The 6713-nt window shown below is 35.9% G+C and overlaps 1 protein-coding gene across 1 annotated transcript in view; it reads right to left on the reverse strand.

Annotated features, from left to right (window-relative positions):
- LOC106469477 overlaps positions 1 to 6011 on the reverse strand; it is a 19054-nt gene extending 13043 nt beyond the window's left edge. Inside the window, exon 1 of the mRNA XM_013929976.2 lies at positions 5442 to 6011. The gene's annotated coding sequence lies outside the window, so the exon portion shown is untranslated. The remainder of the gene's footprint in view (positions 1 to 5441) is intronic.
- Between the last annotated feature and the right edge of the window lie 702 nt (positions 6012 to 6713).

Below are 6713 nucleotides of genomic sequence, written 5' to 3' on the forward strand. Positions count from 1 at the left end.
ACTACAGATGTTGCTTTGGTTAAAAGTATATCCCAGTATTGACACTACAGATGTTGCTTTAGATTAAAAAGATATCTCAGTATTGACACTACAGATGTTGCTTTAGATTAAAAAGATATCTCAGTACTGACACTACAGATGTTGCTTTGGATTAAAAATATATCCCAGTACTGACACTACAGATGTTGCTTTGGGTGAAAAATATATGTTGGTTAACAAAAAGAAATGTAGTTTCGATATTGATGTAAGAGTGGTTATTAAATCTACTTAAGTAACTACAGTGATGGATTCTCTTACGATTTAAATATAATAATTGTTTCGAAAAAACTTGTGTGAGTGTGGTGTTTGACTATTTGTGGGAAAAATAACCTCTCACTTGACTGTTTTATATTTTAAATAACACCTAATGATGTGGGTTTATTTAACTACAAGTACTTTTGTTTTCATGCAAGAACTGTCTGCTTGCTATGCCTAATTTTGAACTGATAGATACGAGATATCAGTGCCAGTCGACATTTATTTGGTGGTGATGAGAGATTCTTATGGAGTTTTTAAAGTGAAAATGTAATAATCTATCGTCTGGCATTCATTGTATCGTAGCTTTACAGCACGCAGTAAAAGTGTAAAACTCGTACTTCATTTTCAGGTTCTTGACGACAAGAATAGCAATCACTGCTAAGTCATGTCTAAAAGAATAGTAGGATTTGATCGTCACTTTACAATCTCAAGTTTACGAAAACAGCAGGTATTTTTCTCTCCTTATCTGTGTATTTCAAGTTATTTTGCTGCTACCTCTTTGCTGTTTCTAGTATAAAAAATTGATTAATCCAGAAGTCTCAATCACTTGGTGGAATCCTTTTATTGGGAACTTTACCGAAAAGACATGACTGTCCTTGAACCTAAAAAGGGTGATTAGGGTGTTATTTTTATGGTCTTTGCAAAACCGGTTAATAGTTTTCAATTCCCCAAAATGCGGAACGTGTTTTTGTGGCAACGCAACGAAAACCCCAGAACCCACAATCCGAGCCCTCTAACCACTAGGAACGCACGAGGCTAAACTACAAATGTAAACATAACGTAAGCTATTGAGGTAAAACAGACAAGTTAACTTTACAGAATTCTTTTGATTTATAATTTATCTGCTTTAGAAAACATTTTTTTTGTCAGCTAGAGTCACTTTTATTCGTTAGATAGAGTACTTGCTTGAGATTATTCAGGAGAACATTGCCAGTCAAGAATGATGCCCGCATATGTCTGACCCCTAGCGGAGAGCGTTCGGTTTAACTGATGAAGTAGCCTAGAAGACAAAGGCAAACCTACTGTTCGGGAAGATGTCGATTTGTGGTAAGCCGAGTAAACTTACCAACCATTAGCTTCTAGATTATAACAATAGCAGCATATTTTCTCTCTCTACCCTTCGGCTTCGATAAATTCACACTGGGGGTGACGTGGGCGCAGATATATTAAACACAGGTATAAAAGCAAGCCAATCAACTTCCTGGTAGCAGCTTCAAGTCAGCAACTTAAGAAACTTACAATTATTATTATTCAACAGAGTATTATTAATGTAATCAATTAATACTTCAGATCCTCTTCAGGCTGTGTCCTGGAGCACAATATAGTTAAAGAAATACATATGTTATTCTATTTTTTCTAGATCAGAAAAAGTTCATTAACTCAATAACTTTTTGAAGCAAAATGAAATAATTCAATTTTTGAAAAATATGTGTGAAGATCTGACCGGCAAAACTAATTAAAAATTTTACTTGCATTGTTTACAATACGAGAAGCCTGGTCTTGTCCGTTCTTTCTAATTACGGACGAAATTCACAGAACTGACTGTCGTCAATATGCGCCCCCTAGTGGACAAAAATGCGAGGAAACAATAATTCCTGCCAACGCTATTTCTGTAAATTTTCCTTTTCGTTCCGTCTTTAGACCTAAAGTATCAAAACAAAAAGTCTCCCCTACCAGAGTCACAGTGGTAATTATAAAGGCTTATAACGCTAAAACCCGGGTTTCGATTTCCGTGGTGGGCATAGCACTAATAGCCATTGTGCAGTTTTGCGCTTAACAACAAACAAATTGTTGAAATCCAGGAAGTCCGCCTCGGCTTTGGCTACGCCATCTCTGCCTTTACCAGTTCTCCCTGAAAAATTTAAATCACAACTAAAATCTTAAATCCCTTCCTAATTTAATAATCTCAGCCCACGAACTATTAATCAAAAACCCCCTTGCTATCACAGTTATTAAGAGCCCACTCTAGATAAACGTATTCATCATGAAGGGGAACACTAATATTCTTAAACACCAGAGTTGAGGAAAGTTCCTTTCCTTTTAAGACTAATCACCTGCCACAAATAAAAAGATAAAAAAGTTTGCGGACAAATAAAAGAATAAAACGAAAAAGCCGTATTTTTCTTTAATTTTTTTATTCACAATTTCTTTAACATAACACACAATTCGAAGTACCTATGACCAGATCTGCTTTCATGGATGTATATAGATACCTTTAAGGTGTATCTTCGTATTAAAAAACAAATGTATCATAATCCCACCCCCACTCCCTCGCTTTTCGTACACCTAGCGGTTAAAAATAGAAATACTTTCATACTTATGTTTTTACTTAGACCTAAAATGGAATATGTGTGTTTCCGGCTTCCCTGTCAACCCTACATAATTTGCAATATTTTTGTTCTCTTGTGGGACAAAAGATTGTGTTATTTTCTTCAGGTAGAGGGAATATTTTAAATAATAATATCAATATAAAAAACTAATATATATATATGGTAAACTTTGGTCAATAAAAATATTTTAAAAAAAAGAACAAAATATATACAAGACTTGGGTCACCAGCAAGAAAATTTGACTCTAGCAATTTACCAAGCAGAAAGAAAAATTCTACAACACCGCGAAAACTTTCTTTTACCTTAGGAGAAGAGCATCTTCATGCAGGTGATTAATACAAATTAACTGTATAAAGCAATAAACCATAAATAGCATTAATCTAAAACTAAAGTGTTAATCACTTTCCAACTAAATCGTAACTAAAAAATATTGTTGCCATAAAGTGACATCTTAAAAACCATCATACTAAGCCATAAATCACAACTATTGTTGCCATTATTAAGGAATAACATAAATTAATTGTTAAATACCATCGCTCTAAGCCATAACTCACAAAGACTGTTCTCATTAAGTGTGTCAGTTTTTCCATAGAACTTTCTTCACTTTAAAAAGAGTAAAAACTATGATATAACTAGTAAGTTACAGGATTTCACCTCCCGTGTTAAAAGTTTAGAAAATATTTTAAATGGTTGACTACAGACAGTTGTATACCTTGACACAGTTTGAAGGTTTAAATACTGACAGTTGTATACCTTGACACAGTTTGAAGGTTTAAATACTGACAGTTGTATATCTTGACACAGTTTGAAGGTTTAAATACTGACAGTTGTATACCTTGACACAGTTTGAAGATTTAAATACTGACAGTTGTATACCTTGACACAGTTTGAAGGTTTAAATACTGACAGTTGTATATCTTAACACAGTTTGAAGGTTTGAATACTGACAGTTGTATATCTTGACACAGTTTGAAGGTTTGAATACTGACAGTTGTATATCTTGACACAGTTTGAAGGTTTGAATACTGACAGCTGTATATCTTTACACAGTTTGAAGATTTGAATACTGACAGCCGTATATCTTGAAACAGTTTGAAGGTTTAAATACTGACAGCTGTATATCTTGACACAGTTTGAAGATTTGAATACTGACAGTTGTATACCTTGACACAGTTTGAAGGTTTGAATACTGACAGTTGTATATCTTGACACAGTTTGAAGGTTTGAATACTGACAGTTGTATATCTTGACACAGTTTGTAGGTTTGAATACTGACAGTTGTATGTCTTAACACAGTTTGAAGGTTTGAATACTGACAGTTGTATATCTTGACACAGTTTGAAGGTTTGAATACTGACAGCCGTATATCTTGACACAGTTTGAAGCTTTAAATACAGACAGTTGTATATCTTGACACAGTTTGAAGGTTTGAATACTGACAGCTGTATATCTTGACACAGTTTGAAGGTTTGAATACTGACAGCCGTATATCTTGACACAGTTTGAAGGTTTGAATACTGACAGCTGTATATCTTGACACAGTTTGAAGATTTGAATACTGACAGTTGTATATCTTGACACAGTTTGTAGGTTTGAATATTGACAGTTGTATATCTTGACACAGTTTGAAGGTTTGAATACTGACAGTCGTATATCTTGACACAGTTTGAAGGTTTGAATACTGACAGCCGTATATCTTGACACAGTTTGAAGGTTTGAATACTAATAGTCGTATATCTTGACACAGTTTGAAGGTTTAACTGTAGACAACTGTATAGCTTGAGGACTTATAGCTTATACGATCCCTCTTACTATTTTGTGTTGATATCACAAGAAGATATCCGTGTTTTGGACAGAAAAAAGTCTTAGAATTGTATACGATGCTGCATCCGACCTTATCGTTCTTTCTTACTTTAAATCATCTAACTTAAAATGGCTAATTACGTTAGTAAACTTTTTATCGTTATTGACAACATGTGTTCCTAGGATACACATTAAAAGACGTTTATTGAACTTCAGTCGTGTCAGTCATTACAATACCAACTCTAAAGTTCTGTGTTTTCTTTATTAATCTGTGGTTGAAATTAATTATTTTATCTTTAGAGGATTTGTTTGCTTTTAAGCACACAGCTACTCAATGGTGTATGTGCCCACCTCTACGGGTATCGAACCCATATTTTTTAGCATTGTAAGCCTTCAGACTTATCACCGAGCCACAGTTGAACAAAATACCGTAGTATAAGATTAGTTAAATCACACATATACACATAAAAGAAGAAATCGATTCATCATTGGTGCTTTAAACGGGGGCAAAGGCAGGGAAGATGATTGTAATATTTGCTTCTTTAGTGGGTAAACGAGATGGGTAAGAAAATGTACAAAAGTTTTTGTGTAATAATTTTACTTTTGATAGAATCGAATATCTATATTGCTCACATTATATCTTTAGCTGCGTCTTATTGTTCTGGAAGTCGTATCCATAAACACAACCGCTGTAAGATAATTAATTTAAAACTAAGCCTTAAATTAGTGAGTGCTACACGCCTTAAAAAGTAAAATAATAATAAAATAAACGACAAAGTATTTTTTTTTCTAAATCTTAGTGGTTCGAAGTAAGAGACAGATAGGTCCAAGTAACGTTATTTATCAATAATAATAATGATAATGACAAAATACCCCTCTATATACGTCATTCAGTAATACAACAACAAGTTGCCACTCGTCGTTCTAACGCTCAAAGTTTTTTTTTTTATATATATTTATCGAAATGGTTCTCTAGTTTACAAGAAAGAGTCGAAGAAGTTTGCTTCTTACCTGGTTTAAATATGAAACTACTTCTGGATGCAACCAGTCGTAGAGGATGTTGGGTTGGCAAACTGGTCCCGGTCGTTGACGTTTAGTTAATGGATGGATAAGCTATTAATTCAGCGTGGTGAACTGAAGAAAAAAAGCCAGTTTCTTTTCCGAGATCTTACATTTGGTCAAGAAACACACAATATGGTGACACGCGGTTTATTTGTGATTTGCTAGTCCTTGTGGTAAGGACTTTTTTCTCTCTTTCTCCCTTCAGTCAAATCAATAGCTTCTGTTGCTCGGGTTCAGCACTCAAATGAAGTGTTAGTACATTAAAAAACCAGGAGCGGTATTCCTTGCTAACATACGACTCTCACTACACGACTACGGCAAAGTAAATGCCGTAAACTGAAGTCATTTCCTATTGTTAGCAATGACAGTGGACGTTTACTCGTACGACGAGCTTCCTGCGCTACGAAGTACACCAGAGCTTCCAAACTACGGAAGGATAGGTACACCGCCAGTCGTTGCTCCCCTGTGTGTCGGGGAACCACCACTACACACCGGACGGGAGGAAACAAAGAGTGTATATTTTGGATCAGAGAATGCTATTCTGATCTCAACAGCTCGAGGACCTCTGTGTATACTGTACCCAGCGGCAGTAGAAAACCCGATCTGCTGGGTACAATATTCTAATATCCCGGGAGATAACTGAATAATATCGCAACAAGTCGCGCGCTGAGTGGCTCTCAGGTGCAGCGGGCGAGGCCCAGGAAATCGCTGGCTTGAGACGTTGCCATAGGGAGTCCCAACCCCTCTTTTCTTCCCCAGTCTCAATCTCAATGATTGAGCGCCCTCTACTGTCTCGCTGAGAATGGAGATAGGTGGATTCTAACGTTTGGATTATCCGGATTAAAATGATCGGTGTGGATCATAGTATGTATTGTAATTTTCTTAATTAAAAGTCTTTTTGTATGTGTGTTTGGGGGGCTGAACGTGAGTTAGTGATTGACGTCCCAGAGACCTGATGGTCCATGGTTCACGTCCCGTTGCCGCAAAATCGCGCTCCGTTCATTGGAATCGTGAGTGCCTTCTAAAAATGATGATTATATCCTATTATTTAATTAGAATAGCCCAAACGTTGGTGGTGGGTGCTGTTGACTAGCAGCCTTCCCTCTACTCTATCACTTCAAATTTAGGGAAGACTAGCTCAAACGAAGCTTGAGAAACAAAACAAAACATTTAATTGCCCTCACCAAAGCCCCAGAGAGTCAGCGGTGAGTTAACGAATTT

The sequence above is a fragment of the Limulus polyphemus genome, unplaced genomic scaffold (assembly GCF_000517525.1).
Source record: "Limulus polyphemus unplaced genomic scaffold, Limulus_polyphemus-2.1.2 Scaffold3506, whole genome shotgun sequence".
Classification (NCBI taxonomy): Eukaryota; Metazoa; Arthropoda; class Merostomata; order Xiphosura; family Limulidae; genus Limulus; species Limulus polyphemus.